Here is a 16778-nt window from a genome sequence, read left to right as displayed (position 1 = left end):
TATTATTATTATTATTATTGTTATTATTATTATTATTGTTGATGCTGTTGTAGTTGTTATTATAGTTAACATTTTAGATATAACTATTATAACTTCATCTGGTTTTATAGTTAATGTTGTTATTTATTGTATATTTGTATTTAGCTTTATGGTTGGGAGCTATCTGCAACCTTTAGAAAAATATTAATAGTGCAATGAAATAAATATACAGTCTGTCGGGAAGCTTCGGCTTGACAGGCTAGATTCGTTGCCAGAATTATAATTATATTTATATGTATATATCAATGTGTGTATATTATGGCAATAAACATTACTTACTTAAAAAAAAAAAAATTACTTACTTACACACACACACACACACACACACACACACACACACACACACACACACACACACACACACACACACACACACACCGCTTGTACGTATACGCTCCACGTGAAAAATTTCCGGTGTCGTGGGGGTCGTTACAAGCCGGAGTTGTGGCCGGGCGAAAGGAGCGCCACAATATTACCTGTTTTCTTCCTTCACCTCGTGGCCGCGCACTGCATCGCCTTCCTTCGCCCTTTGTTGAGGGGTCACGCCGGGCCGCTGCCTTGCTTTACCACGGAGGAAACGAACGCTGGGTCTTGAGTATAGAATGATACACTGGTGACAGCGCTTGGAGATCCCTGTCTTGTGAGGTTTATTGGGTTTTACTTGCTCTTTTGTTCCGTCTTGCATTGCCTCCCTTCGCCCTTTGTTGAGGGGTCACATCGTGCCGCTGTCGTGCTTTACTACGGAAGAAACAAACGTTGTGTCGTCAGTGTGGGACGATACACTGGTGGCAGCGCTTGGATATCCATGTCTTGTGAGGTGTATTGGTTTTTACTTGTTCTTCTTTTTCGTCCTGGATCACCTCCCTTCACCCTTTGTTGAGGGTTCACGCCGGGCCGCTACCTTTCTTGACTACGGAGGAAACGAGCGCTGGGTCTTGAGTGCGGTATGTTATATTAGTGTTACCCTGACAACGCTTGGATCCTTGTCCCGTCAGATGTACTGCTGGCGTTATGATAATCTTCTGTGATGTATTGTTCTCTTTACTTAAATCTGATATCGTAATGGTGACTCTTGTAGTGCAATTCTTAAAGGCAGTGAAGAGGATCGTGTCAAACCGAGGACATGGGTTCGAGTCACACCGAAGGACGATGACAATTTTCAACCATCGCCAAGTGTCAGAAGATTACCTTCATGCTGGCCAGGTCCTCAGTCAACACTAGCTGCAGCGACTTCGTTCAAGTGGAGCACCGGGGGGCAGCATGGGCCAAACAAGTCATACATCACGGCAGCCACTTAAAATAACGCCTGCACCACTAACAGACTCCGGTCGTCCAAGAGGCCCCTCTAGAGTGCCTACCGGCGCTAGAGGCAGCACCTAAAAAAATTGTGTTGAATACCTTTCCTATGGCTCTGGCTTGTGACCTAAGTCCAGCACGTGTTCTCAGTAACTGCTCTGCTGGTATTGGTGGTGGTGGTGGTGGCGGTTACCCGTTCAAGGCAGTCGTGTTAGTGTGTAGTGTTGCGTCTTTATTTCCTCGTTGGATATGCGGTGAAACTCCATTTTAGTGACGAATCAAACCTGTCACCCTTTTCGTAGCGGCACATAAAGTTTTGGTATTGGAAGTGATGGCAATGGGGTCGTATTGGCATCAAGGGCAAGCTATTCATTCCCCGGCTTGATCTGTGACATTCCTCGTGCCCCGTGTGGCTGGGATGCTGTCAGGCTCTGGAATGTCTCGTCTTTGGGGTGTCGGTGATCCATAAACCTTTGATCTCCGCGATACGTATCAGTGAAGGCCGCAGAGACATTGCATACCGAGATCAGAGGCCGAGATGTCCCAGGGAGTCATTTGTGCTTCCTCTCTCCCCCTCCCTCTCTCCGTCTCCCATCTTCATCGTTTTAATTCCTTTTCTGTCTTCGGTAGATATGCAAAACCGGCACTTTTCATCCTTTTGGTTAATTGTCAGTCTCCTGTATTTTAGATTTCAATTAATATCCATTTCTCTCCCTGTCCTTCATCCATTTAATTCCTTTTCAGTTTTCAGTGTCTAATAATTCTACTGATAGGCATTACTGTTCCTCTTATATTTCTCTTGATATGCATTACCGTCACTCCCTTTCATCTCTTCATCATTCATCTCTTCATTGTCTTATATTTCTTCTGATATTTATTAATGTCCCTCTTTTTCATCTCTTTAATTGTCTTTCTGTCCTCATTGTCTCAAGTTTCAAGGGATATTCATTAAGCCTCTCTTCTCCATGCTTTTGATTCCCTTTCAGTCTTCAGTATTTTCTATTACACTGATATTGCTGTTCCTCTCTTTTATCGTTGTATTCCTTTTCAGTGCTCAGCTTCTTATTTTTCAACTGGTATATCCATGGTTGTCCCTCGTCTTCTAACTCTTAATCCCTTTTCAGTCTCCAGTGTCTTAGATTTAAATATCCATTACTGTCCCTCTTCTTCACTTTTTTTAATTCCTTTTCAATCTCCAGTGTCTTAGATTTCAATATCCATTACTGTCCCTCTTCTTCACTTTTTTTTTTTATTCTTTTTCAGTCTCCAGTGTCTTAGATTTCTACTATCATTACGGTTCTTGCTGTGTACAAGGATAACATTGCAACGTTTTTTTTTTTAATTGAAATTCAGTTTTTCGATTCGTTTATTTTTTCAACTTCGTAGCCAATGATCAAATATCCATTCCCAAGAAATAGAAAAGAATGATAATTGTTGTAAAATTAAAATGCTTATTCTCATCTCTTTCACGGCAATGAAAATTAATGTTACGAATTCAAATAAAGAAAAGACATTTGTAGATTTAATTTTTTAGAGTAAAGGAAACAACTCAAGAACAAAAATAATTGAGAAAAAGAAAAACCCCGCCAATGACTTACTCTTTAAAAGACAGTATAGATGATGGATTATAATATACTTACGAGATGATAAACTTGTTTCGAGTAAAGCCACAAATTTTCATATAAAAACCGAAGTTAAGAAGTAAAAACCACCAATATTTATACGAAAACACGAATTTCAGAAGTAGGAGAGGAGGAAAAATTTCCCCGTGCAGTAATCAGGATGAACGAGGAATATATTTAAGCCTCGCGTTCTTAACACAATTTGGAGGTAATAAGTTTGCACGCCTTGACTGACTACGCGTCGCGGCTGCTGAGGCTGAGCAGGACAAACACACCGCGCCGAGGAGCACCCAGGACGCGGCGGCGGCGAGGAAGAGACGCGTGTTCTTGTGTGTGTGTGTGTGTGTGTGTGTGTGTGTGTGTGTGTGTTTCCGTTGACGCCCACGAAGATGATGTGAGGAATTGTAATGATGGAAATAAATGGGACTTTTCTTCTTCTTATTATTATTCTTACTCTTATTCTTATATTAGTTTTGCTATTGTTATTGTTGTTGTTCTTCATTTTCTTTTTATTATTCTTCCTCTTCTTCTCTTCTTCTTCTTTTTCTTTTTCTTCTTCCGTTTCTTCTTTGTCGTCTTCTTTGTCTTCTTCTTCTTCTTCTTCTTCTTCTTCTTCTTCTTCTTCTCTTCATTTAACGTCCTTATTATCTCTCATGGGGCTGGACGGGTTGATGGGACGAAGAGAGTTACGTTCAGTGGGTAGATATGGCACTTAAAAAGGGACGGTAAAGTTATGTAAAAAGGGCGTACACAGTGTTAGTATTTGTAAGATGCGGTAACTAAGAGGCTTGAGTATGGGCGCTGTGCATAAACTGAGTACTTGTAGAGATGAAAAGCGTCTTGTTCAGTGGGTAGAAATGGCACTTAGAAGGGGACGGTTAAAGTACGTAAAAAGGGCGTACACGGTGTTAGTAGATGTACGATGAGGTAACTGAGAGGCTCGAGTATGCATAGACGCCGTGCATAAATTTCTTTGGACTCTTGGCAGGAGGTGTGAGGGAAGGGAGTAAGATCGGTATTGTCCATGGAGGTAGAACTCGTGGAGTCGACATCAGCCCAATTAAGTGAATCCGGCCGAGCTATCATTTTTACGGCCAGGTGTGTCAGGTGTTGTCAGGTCAGGCTCCCTCTTAATGGGCTCGGCCAGGCTCGCCCACCCCCATCTTTTGGCCGTAAATTTGACAGTTCGTCGGCTTCACCTCAATGAATGGGATTAGCGGGCCGTGTCGACTCCATCAATTCTACCTCCATGGTATTGTCAGACGCTTAAACTCCACATGTCAACTTCCCAAGATTAAAAAGATCAGTCGGGTTATAATGGGTGTTTTCTAAGGTTCATGGTACAGAGGAAGGCTCAAACTACCACCAGGGTCATAAAACTACCCCTGGATATGCCCCAAACTCCTACGAAAGGCTAATCAAATGAGTTTTTTGGGGGGGTTTCACAGTACAGAGGAAGGGTCAGACTATCACCAGGGTCATAAAGCTACCCCTGGATATGCCCAAAACTCCTACGAAAGGCTAATCATATGAGTTTTTTGGGGGTTCACAGTACAGAGTATGGGTCAGACTACCATCAGGGTCATAAATCTACCCCTGAATATGCCCCAAACTCCTACGAAAGGCTAATCATATGAGTTTTTTGGGGGTTCACAGTACAGAGTATGGGTCAGACTACCATCAGGGTCATAAATCTACCCCTGAATATGCCCAAAACTCAAACGAAAGGCTAATTTTGGAGGGTTCACAATACAGAAGAAGGGTCAGACTACCACCACGGTCATAAAACTACCCCTGTTAATGCCCCAAACTCCTAAAAAAGCCTAGTCAAATGAGTGTTTTTAGGTTCAAGATACAGAAGGGTCAGACTACCACCAGGGTCATAAAACTACCCCTGGAAATGACTAAAACTCCTACGAAAGCCTTGTCAAATGAGTGTTTTAAGGCTCATGATACAGAAGAAGGGTCAAACTACCACCAGGGTCATAAAACTACCCCTGGAAATGCCTAAAACTCCTACAAAAGCCTTGTCAAATGAGTGTTTTAAGGCTCATGATACAGAAGAAGGGTCAAACTACCACCAGGGTCATAAAACTACCCCTGGAAATGCCCAAAACTCCTACAAAAGCCTAGTCAAATGAGTGTTTTTAGGCTCATGATACAGAAGAAGGGTCAGACTACCACCAGGGTCATAAAACTACCCCTGGAAATGACTAAAACTCCTACGAAAGCCTTGTCAAATGAGTGTTTTAAGGCTCATGATGCAGAAGAAGGGTCAAACTACCACCAGGGTCATAAAACTACCCCTGGAAATGCCCAAAACTCCTACAAAAGCCTTGTCAAATGAGTGTTTTAAGGCTCATGATACAGAAGAAGGGTCAAACTACCACCAGGGTCATAAAACTACCCCTGGAAATGCCCAAAACTCCTACAAAAGCCTTGTCAAATGAGTGTTTTAAGGCTCATGATACAGAAGAAGGGTCAAACTACCACCAGGGTCATAAAACTACCTCGCCCGTTACTACGAATCGCCCATTAAAGACCCAATTACTGCCTCCTCCCTCTGATAGATTAATAGAAATATATATAACAGTAAATTTATGGAAAGGTAGATACAAAGATTAAAATATCAACGTAAAGTATAGATAGTTGAATGTAGGTAGATAGATTACACACACACACACACACACACACACACACACACACACACACACCTCCATACAATAAATACATCTCTACCATCATCACCAATACAATAAAACCACTACAAAAACACAATTCAGCACATCATCACTACCACCACCACCACTATCACCACCTCCTCGCGGCCACTTGAGCATGAGCAAGCACAACACACACGACTAACGCGCAAGAAAGGACGGCAAATACGCGGAGAAAAAGCCTGTGTGTGTGTGTGTGTGTGTGTGTGTGTGTGTGTGTGTGTGTGTGTGTTATGATAATGCAGAACGGGGAGCCATAAACGTAAGCCAGGAGATGAGAAGTGAGGTGATAAAAGAAAATATAAAAAAAAAGAAATAAAAACTAAAAGATGAAAACGAAGGAAAAAGTAAAAATAGAAGAAAAAAATGAAGAAGAAGAAGAAGAAGAGGAAGAAAAAGATGATAAAGAAAAGAAGAAGAAAAAGAAGAAGCAGAAGTGGGAGAAGAAGAAGAAACACAAGAAGAAAAAAAAGAAAAGGAAGGAAACAAACTACCACCATCATCATAACCACCATCATCACCACCAATAACAACAATAACAAAGCCAACATAATATAAAACAAGAACAAATATTAAAATGAATGCCAACAAAGAACACCAAGAGAAAAATAACAACAACAACAATAATAATAATAATAATAATAATATTAATAATAATAATAATAACAATAATAATAATAAGAATAAATGCACACGTTGAAAGAACAAAATGCAAAGTTAACAATGACGACAATATTGTAGGCTGCAGCACAGCGGGCAAACACCAGCCTGTGTGTGTGTGTGTGTGTGTGTGTGTTGGGAGTAGATACACACACACACACACACACACACACACACTCTCTCTCTCTCTCTCTCTCTCTCTCTCTCTCTCTCTCTCTCTCTCTCTCTCTCTCTCTCTCTCTCTCTCTCTCTCTCTCTCTCTCTCTCTTCCCTTCCCCCTTCTCCTCCCCTCCCCCCTCTCTCTCTCTCTCTCTCTGTCCCTCATCTCTTTCAAAGGTAAAACAAAGTAATTTATCTTCATTTTTTTCCTCAGGTACGTTGCGCAGCCTCGGGTCGCCTGGTGCAGCCCTCGGGAAGGCCGTATGTGTGTGTGTGTCGGGCTACTGCAGGGCGGAACGTGAGTGTGTCTTGGTATGTTTTGTGAGGGTCTGCTCCTGGCTTTTCTTGAGAATGGTTAAGCTATGGTAAGGTTAGATAAATAAAGATTGATAGACTGATGGGTAGATAAATAGATACAAAGTTAGTTAGGTAGGTAATATAGATAGATATATAAATCAATAGATAAAGTAGATAGATATTGACGGAGAGGAAGATAGATAGATAGACAGATAATCATATAGATAGCTTGAAATATATAAATAATAGATAGATAAATATACATAGAATACAGATAGGCAGATAAATAAGTTTGAGTTAGATAGATAAATAGATAGATGGATAGATAATTATGATATAGATAGATAGATAGATTAGTGTGTATGTTTGTTGGTTTGTTAGTTTTTTTTTTTGTATGTGTGTGTGCGTAGGAATTTTCCCGGCATCATTAGTATAATTATATACATCAGAGCGCTTCATAAACCATATCTATTTATATAACATTAACTCGTTCAAAAATTTATAGGTATTTTTCATCGAGTTTCCATTATTCACAAATTTTCCCCAAAAAACAATTCTGGAATCGTTTATTAGTACGTGCTCATTAGCCTTTATTTTTCGACCTGCTCTGCCGTGTGTTGCTAGCTGTGGCCTTCTGTCTGTTAGCGCCTCTGCTGTCGCTTATAAGAAGACATACGGGCCAGTATTCTCAGACGCTTTCGACACATCTATTTCCCATGGTCACAAAGGAGATTAGTCGAGTTCTCATTTGTGTTTCTTATCCATGGTGCAGAAGCCTTGTCCATCTCTCATTAGGCTCGTTAAACTCCCCATGGAAATACTAACACTGTCTCAATCAAAGCCTTATCAAATATGGATGTGTAAGCCAAGAAAGGTTTTAGAATGTGTCTTTTCCACGTTCATGGTCAAACTGTTACTAGGCTCCTAAAACTACTCATGGAAATACTAACACAACCTATACCAAAGCCTTATTAAGTGTGGGTGTGCCCTGAAAGGTTTGAGAATCTGTCATTTCCACACTCATGGCGCAGAGGCCTTGTCACACTATCACTAGGCTCATAAAACTAACCAGGAAATACTAACACAACCTATACAGAAGCCTTTATCAAGTGTGGGTGTATGTAAGCCCTGACAGGTTTGAGAATATGGACCCAGCTGGAGAGACTGGGGGCCATATTTTCAAACATTTCGGCGCCCAAGCAGGCAAGCACACATATTTGACAAGACTTTCATAGGGGTTTGGGGCCTTTCTTAGGGAAATTTTTGATCTTGCTGGTAGTTTCACCTTTCTTCTGTACTACGGACTTACAGTACAACTCATTAGAAGCCGACTAATCTCCTGTTTGGCCTTATATGGAAATAGTTCACGTGAGAGGGGGAAGCGTCTGACAGTACCGTCCCTGGAATCCCTCGGCAAGCAGACTGTCATGATCTGGGTATCTCGTTCTCTGCCCCGCGGCGCTGTTTTCAATTCATAAAAGTTTCAAAAGACGAAAGAGTCTGAATTGCTTGCGAGGTTTTCCCTACGTTCAATTTGACCTTCCTTTGATGCAAGAAAAAACATATATAAATAAAGGCAGTGAGGCGTACTCTTTCCTTTCCTAAGTCTCTGTATTGTAGTGACCCTCTAAATCTTCCCGTTTTCTTCATCTTTAATTCTTTAGTCTACCCTTTTACTCACCACGTTCTCTTTCTCTTCCGCCTTCTATTACACACACACCATCTCATCCTCCATATTTCATCGAGTCGTGGGTCACTACATCATAAACATGTACCAAATCATCACGTATATTATAACAAACTCACCAACATAGATAATAACACCAAATCATCAGCCGTGTATATAATAATGTATATCAACCTCTGTAAATATTATTTACCATATGTAATAACATTCATATGCCCAAAAATAAAATTCCTCTCCAATGGAGTCATCACTGGTTATTAGTTGTGTCTTTTAACCTACAAGGCGGCTTTAACGGACCCAAACGGCGTTGTACCAGCTACAACGTATGCTGCCTCGAAAACACACAGACAGAAATGTTTGGTTTTCGCTGTAGCGGCCTAGGCTGCCGCTACAGTATACACAAGGTCTTCGTTACTGAGAGGCGGAGCGACGTGGGTTTCAGATTTGAGACTCGATAGATTCCCACTTTTGCTACACTGCTGCTTTTCCCTCGTGCTAAGAACTCCAATGCGAGATATATCTCTTCTCCAAGCGCTGTGTAGTCTGCTTGGGAGAGAAATGAAGAACAAAGAGCCGCAATTGACATTCTTACTTTGGATTCTCATTCTATTTTCGTTATAGGAGCGGTGTATAGCGGACTTTTTTTGTTTCTTTATGTTCTTCCCTTGAACTGCTTCCTCTGGTGTACAAAAGTTTCTGCGGCGAAGAGACTCAGGTCCATATTCCTTAACGTCTGGGGTTCCCACGACGACTATTTCCCAAGGCTACAAAGATTACCCGGGTTCTCATGGGCGATTTTTCACGTTCAAGGTGCAGAGGTCGGGGAAAACCATCACTAGGTACACAACACAACCCATGCAATTTCCATCAACTTGTACATACGTGTCGAGCTCCCATTACGACTTTTTCCCAAGACCACAAAGAAGATTAACTGTGTTCTCATGGGTGATGTTTCCCACTCATGGTGCAGAAGTCGGGTAAAACCATCACTATAGCATCACAAAACAGTCCATGAAAATCCCAGCAACTTCTAAGAGAGGCTTTTCAAACAGGCGACGTCAGATGCCGATACGTTTAAGAATACGGGCTTGAATCAGAGGCGCGCGTTCAGTGTCACAGCGCCAGAGAACATGCGATCGAGAAGTGTCTGTAGGGAGTCCAGTAGCATATATAGAAGAACTTAGATCCCATTATATTTGTGTTTATATTTTCGTCGGAACATATCGTTGTGGGATGCAGTCGTAGTAGTCGTAGTTTATACACGGTTACTTTATATACGATCCGCTTCCTCTGCATGTGACAGTGGACCGTTGTGGGCAGCAGTCGTAGTGGGCTCCTAGGGCTCGATATTGCCGAAGACCCATTAGCCGAGGATCTGTGGCGGAGCGTATTGTGTCGGGCGTGCAGTCCCAGGCAAGCAGGGTCGGGGCTGCCTCAGTTAGCGAGTGAGTGGGTTAACAGCTGAGGCTCACCGGTCCCCCCTGCCTACTGTCCTATCCCCGCTGCCTTCCCCTAACTTTCCTGCCCTTGCTTGTCCTGGTGCTCTTGCCTTCTCTCTTTTCCTGCCCCCCGCCACTCCTCGTGCAGCCGAATCATCAACTAAGGTCCACCAGCCTGTCCATCGTACTGCCCTGTATCCGCTAACTATCCCTAGCCTATCTATCCCTCGCTTGCCCTAACTGGCTCTATTCCTTCCCTTCCCTGCCTCCAGTCGCCCCTCGCACAGACAAATCCCAGCCTACTGTCCTATATCTCCGCTTCCTATCCCTAGCCTTCCTGCCCCTCGCTTGTCCTGCCTGGCTCTAGCCCTTCCCTTCCCTGCCGGCCAACCTTCCGCCAGTCCTCCTAACCCACTGTCCTCTACCCCTGCCTCCTTCTATCCTTCCTACCCCTCGCTTGTTCTGGTCCTATTCCTTCCCTTCCCTGCCTCCCGTCGTCCCTCGTACAGACAAATCCCACCCTGCTGTCCTATCTCTCAGCTTCCTATCCCTAGCTATATCTTCCCCTCCTTCCCTTCCCTGCCTCCCGCCGCCCCACGTCCAGGCGAATCATTTGTCTCCAGACAGTTATTGCCGCGGGTAATTGTCGCGCGGGGTAACCACGCCACCCACGTTTTTTCACCGGGGCGAGGGCGCGTCTGTTCCACTCTTCACAAAGGAACAGTTATAATTAAGTTTGCTTTGACTGGATTCGCTTAGTTATGAAACGTGTGGCGTGGTGTGTTACAGTTTGTGTGTGTGTGTGTGTGTGTGTGTGTGTGTGTGTAATCCATTAAAGTTCGCGGAATTCAGCCCCCGGATGAATAATATCCCGCCGTGCTCACTTTGATGCCGGCGGCTATACTGACTCGCTTGTAATGACAGGAACAAAGAATAGATATCTAACAGTAGGTGTCCGCTTTGATCACGCTGAGTTTTACGCGTGTAACAACCGTGGCTCAGAGGCTTTAGCGGTGCGGCACGTGGGCTGAAGAGGCAGAGGGAAAAGGAAGAGTAGCAGGGAGTTATTGAATCGTCACTCGCGCGAAGGTTTTGCTTACTAACTTAGGGACATACTCTCAAACATGTCGGCGCCCAGGCACACATATTTGACACGGTTTTGCTAGGAGTTTTGGGCATTTCCTTGAGTAGCTTAATAACCCTGGTGGTAGTTTGGCCCTGCCTCTGTACCAAGAACCCTAAAAACACTCATTAGAACCTGATTTGTCTCCTTTTTGGCCTTTGGAAATTGTTGATGTGAGGTGTGGAGGGGCCTGACAGTGCCGACCTAAGACTACTCTGTACATGTTAGAAATTGGAGCATCAGGAAGAGGTCGGTATTTACACTTTCTTGCGTTTACTTGTGGAGTTTCTATTGCTTAATAACTCAGATCTTCTTCTGTATGTGATTGAAACAAGAGGATCAGGGCGAGGTTAATATTTGCAATTTGTACATTTTTTAACCGTCATAAGCTTGGATAATAATTTTTAGTGATGACACCCACAAAAAACAACCAATTCCTGCCTCTTCCATCTCATAGACTGATAGAAATACATAGAATAATAGGCTGATGGAAAGATAGATAAAAAGATTCAGATATCGACGTAATGTGCAGATATATATATATATATATATATATATATATATATATATATATATATATATATATATATATATATATATATATATATATATATATATATATATAGATAGATAGATAGATAGATAGATAGATAGATAGATAGATAGATAGATATAGATATAGATATAGATATATATAGATAGATAGATAGATAGATGGCTTAGACACATACACACACACACACACACACACACACACACACACACACACACACACACACACACACACACACACACACACACACACACACACACACACACACACACACACACACACACACACACACCTCTACACACACACACACACACACACCCCCCACACACACACACACACACTTCCGCCTCACATACACCACACACACACACACACACACACACACACACACACACACACACACACGTACCCCCTCTTCCCCCACACACATACACACATATTCACCCGCCTCCACACACACACACACACACACACACACACACACACACACACACACACACACACACGTACCCACTCTTCCCCCACACACATACACACATATTCACCCGCCTCCACACACACACACACACACACACAGACAGACGAGTATTTGCTGAGTTACCGAGTGATGTGATTAACCTTTAGATCTTAAACCTGAAAGACGTTCCTTCCATGACTTTCTGCACCATCACGTAAGCTTCTTAAGAACATGCAGCTTCACCTTGACCCGAACTAAATCACCTCGCCTCTGCTTCCTTGTTCAGCCCTAAGAACGATCGGGAAGACTTAGTGAATGCAATAGAGGTCTGTTAGACAGACAGTCAGCTTACCAATCAGCCAGCCAATTAACCCACCAGGCAACCAGTCAACCCACCAGTCAACCAGACAGCCAGCCAGCTAGACAGCCAGTCTACCAGTCTCCTCCTCCAAAAGCACTGATTTGTTCGATGTATCTTAGCTTCGCAGCATTCTCAAGCGATCTCGCGTAATCACTTAACACAAATGATGCTGAAGGTCCGCAGTTGCCAGTGCCCGCGGGTAGTGACTCAGGGAGGGGGCACACGTGGTCCGTCTGCTCACTCTGCTGGGGAGGTGATCACCAGCGGGTCTGCAGACGACGCACAAGGTGCAGACGACGCTATTTCGTGACGTCACTGCAAAACCTCTATACTCGTAAGAACATAAGGGGCCATATTCTTAAACATTTCGAGGTAAAGATTCGTTTTAGGTCCGTGCCAGTATCTCATAATCTACTTTATGAACCATCTGTATCTCTTCATATATCTTTTCTACAAACCTTCAACAGTCATGGAAACGCTTTGAAAATCCAATTCAAGGACTTTTTTTATACTCTTGAAAATAGGGGATAATGGTGCGGAGCTTAGCTGACCCCGCAGCCTACACTACCTCACCCGCCACGTTGGGTTTCTCCTCCTCCTCCTCCTCCTCCTCCTTTTCCTCCCTCTCGCTAGCTCCCCTTTCTTGACCTCTACCTCGTCGTTTTTTTCCTTTGCTATCTTATCTTCCTCCTCCTCCTCCTCACGCGTGGGTCAGTGAAATGGGTATGCCTGGGAAAGGTAAACTGAGGTAACCTGCGTGTCACAATCGGTCCTGTGTCGCCGGCTGAGGGGGTCTGCTGTTACCTGCGCGGGGTCACGGGCCAAGGGGACGGAGGAGCGCGCCAGGGTAATGCGTAGGTTATTGTGTGACCTCCCCCCCCCCTTCCCCCCTCTTCCCACCATCATCTTTGCCTTATACAGTGTTGCGTCCTGGTGTTTTTTCTTGTGAGTGTTTGATATATTGTTTTAAATGAGGGTTTGATAGTTTTATGCGTGTGTGGGGGGGGGGGGGGAGGTGTTAGTGGTTGAATGTAGAGAAGTGAGCCAGTCATGTATTAGCACAGGTATGAAGGGGTATACAGGAAGGTTAGGCTAGGAAGGTTAGGTTAGGTTAGATGTGGGTTTTATGGTTGAGGGAAGATTGTGTGCTGATAGCGGAGACAGTAACAGGAGGAGGCAGGCAGATGTAGAAGTCACCCAACCAGCCAGGTATTAGTACAGGTGTGAATGGGGGTATAAAGGAAGGTTAGGTTAGGTTAGGTGTGGGTTTTATGGGGGAGGGAAGATTTGTGCTTATAGCGGAGACAGTAGCAGGAGGGGAGGCAGGCAGAGATAGAAGGAGTCACCCAACCACCCAGGTATTAGTACAGATGTGAAGGGGATATACAGGAAGGTTAGGTTAGGTTAGGTGTGGGTTTTATGGGGGAGCGTAGATTGTGTGCTGATAGCAGGAGGGGAGGCAGGCAGAGGTAGAAGAGTCACCCAACCAGTCAGGTATTAGTACAGGTGTGAATGGGGTTTAAGGGCCATATTCTTAAACGTAAATGAACATAAGAACGTAAGGAGTCTGCAAGAGGCCGGTTAGTCTATACAAGGCAGCTCCTGTAAGTCTAATCCCACCTTACCTCACTATCCATGTTAGATCGTTAAGTGGTTTGTTAGTTTGTTTGTTAATGGGTAGTCAAACAGCTGTATTACCGATAGTTTGGTAGGTTAGTTAAATAGATAGTTTGATAGTTAGTTAAGCAGTTAGAGTCAGTTAGTTAATTTTACTATATTCTGCATATATTTATTTATTTGTTTATATTATTTTGTTTATTTATTTTTATTTTATTTTGTTATTTTGTTTTTTCTTTTTCTTTCTTTCTTTTCTTTTTTCTATTTGTTTTCTTTTTCTTTTCTTTTTCTTTCTTTTTTCCTTTGTGTTTTCTTGCTGTTGTTTTTCTTTTTTGATGTTCTTTTTTGGTGATCTTTTTTCCAATCATCCTTTTGTTGATGTTCGTTGGTCTGGGTGAGCCGCTTTCCTCCCAGAAGAGACCCGCCCATAATTTTGGAGATGTTGTTAGGGCCGAAAGGTGGATGATGTTTGTTTTATTTTATTTTCTTGATGTCGTGTTTTTCGTTCTTTTTATTGCATTTGTTTTCTTTTTCGATGTTTTCCTGTTCTTTTTCTTTTTACTTCTTTTTGATGCTTTTTGTTGTTATTTTTTTCCCATCATCCTTTTGTTGATGTTCCTTGGTCTGGATGAGCCGCTTTCCTCCCAGAAGAGACCCATCCATAATTTTGGTGATGTTGTTTGGGGCCGAAAGGTGGATGATGTTTCTTTGTATTTCTCTTTTCTCGATGTTGCTCATTTATTTCTGTTGCTTTTCTTTTTCGATGTTTTTTTCTGTTCTTTTTCCATATTTTTTTGGTGTTCTTTTCTATATCATCCCTTGTTGATGTTCTTTGGTCTGGGTGAGCCGCTTTCTCCCCAGAAGAGACCCACCCATAATTTTGGTGATGTTAGTCAGGGCCGGAAGGTGGATGATGTTTGTTATATTTTTCTTTCCTTGATGTGTTTTACTTTGTTTTTTTTTATGTTCATTTATTCATATCATTCTTTTGTTGATGTTCTTTGGTCTGGGTGAGCCGCTTTCTCCCCAGAAGAGACCCACCCATAATTTTGGCGATGTTAGGGCCTAAAGGTGGATGATCTTTTTGTTTCTTTTCTTGATGTTTCGTTTCTGTATTTTCCATTTTTCTGGTGTTCTTTTTTATTTTCCTTTTCTTTGGTGTTCCCATCGCGTGGATTGTCTACGACAGTATAACGAGCACCACAAGCCCGGGTTTATTTAGAGTTTGCTCTCCTAGGCAGACTGCCTACCACGGCTGACGAGCTCCACCTGCCCGGGTTTATTGTTCGGAGTTTGCTCTCCTAGGCAGATTGCCTACCACGGCTGACGAGCTCCACCTGCCCGGGTTTATTGTTCGGAGTTTGCTCTCCTAGGCAGATTGCCTACCACGGCTGACGAGCTCCACCTGCCCGGGTTTATTGTTCGGAGTTTGCTCTCCTAGGCAGATTGCCTACCACGGCTGACGAGCTCCACCTGCCCGGGTTTATTGTTCTGAGTTTGCTCTCCTAGGCAGATTGCCTACCACGGCTGACGAGCTCCACCTGCCCGGGTTTATTGTTCGGAGTTTGCTCTCCTAGGCAGACTGCCTACCACGGCTGACGAGCTCCACCTGCCCGGGTTTGTTGTTCGGAGTTTGCTCTCCTAGGCAGATTGCCTACCACGGCTAACGAGCTCCACCTGCCCGGGTTTGTTGTTCAGTTTGCTCTCCCAGGTGAATTGCCTCCACGGCTAACGACCTCCACCCGCCGTGGTTTGTATCGAGTTTGCTCTCCTAGGTGACTTGCCTACCACGGCTAACGACCTCCACCTGCCCGGGTTTGTTTAGAGTTTGCTCTCCTAGGTGAATTGCCTACCACGGCTAACGAGCTCCACCTGCCCGGGTTTGTTGTTCGGAGTTTGTTCTCCTAGGCAGATTGCCTACCACGGCTAACGAGCTCCACCTGCCCGGGTTTGTTGTTCGGAGTTTGCTCTCCTAGGCAGATTGCCTACCACGGCTAACGAGCTCCACCTGCCCGGGTTTGTTGTTCGGAGTTTGCTCTCCTAGGTGAATTGCCTACCACGGCTAACGAGCCCCACCTGCCCGGTTTGTTGTTCGGATTTTGCTCTCCCTAGGTGAATTGCCTACCACGGCTGACGAGCTCCACCTGCCCAGGTTTATTGTTCGGAGTTTGCTCTCCTGGTGAATTGCCTCCCACGGCTAACGACCTCCACCTGCCCGGGTTTGTTGTTCAGGTTTGCTCTCCTAGGTGAATTGCCTACCACGGCTGACAGGCTCCACCTGCCAGGTTTGTATAGAGTTTGCTCTCCTAGGTGAATTGCCTACCACGGCTAACGAGCCTCACCTGCCCGGGTTTGTATAGAGTTTGCTCTCCTAGGTGAATTGCCTACCACGGCTAACGAGCCTCACCTGCCCGGGTTTGTTTAGAGTTTGCTCTCCTAGGTGAATTGCCTTCCACGGCTTACGAGCCTCACCTGCCCGGGTTTGTATAGAGTTTGCTCTCCTAGGTGAATTGCCTTCCACGGCTAACGAGCCTCACCTGCCCGGGTTTGTATAGAGTTTGCTCTCCTAGGCAGATTGCCTACCACGGCTAACGAGCTCCACCTGCCCGGGTTTGTAGCCGGAAGATCTCCGGCACCTCCTTCGGGGCCCGGAGGGACGCCGAGGAGCCCTGCCTGGAGCCCTCCATTCCTGCCATGCTCGCCAGGGAGACCTTGGGCTCGCTGGCGCTCCACACCCCCGCCGAGGCG

At 44.2% G+C, this 16778-nt stretch overlaps 1 long non-coding RNA gene across 4 annotated transcripts; it reads right to left on the bottom strand.

Annotated features, from left to right (window-relative positions):
• Window positions 1-14523: 14523 nt before the first annotated feature.
• LOC126989998 (uncharacterized) lies at window positions 14524-16102 on the bottom strand. Of its 4 annotated transcripts, none has more exons than XR_007743933.1 (3): window positions 15971-16057; window positions 15572-15707; window positions 14524-15503 (listed from the first exon to the last, which is right to left on the bottom strand). It is a non-coding gene; the product is annotated as an uncharacterized LOC126989998 (long non-coding RNA). The 4 variants fall into 4 exon arrangements; XR_007743934.1 differs by having other exon boundaries at window positions 15640-15707; XR_007743936.1 differs by lacking the exon at window positions 15572-15707 and having other exon boundaries at window positions 16039-16102.
• Window positions 16103-16778: the final 676 nt, after the last annotated feature.

Source organism: Eriocheir sinensis, unplaced genomic scaffold, assembly GCF_024679095.1.
Source record: "Eriocheir sinensis breed Jianghai 21 unplaced genomic scaffold, ASM2467909v1 Scaffold1402, whole genome shotgun sequence".
Lineage (NCBI taxonomy): Eukaryota > Metazoa > Arthropoda > Malacostraca > Decapoda > Varunidae > Eriocheir > Eriocheir sinensis.
The sequence above is the reverse complement of the archived record's forward strand: the minus strand, read 5'-3'. Positions and strand labels throughout refer to the sequence as shown.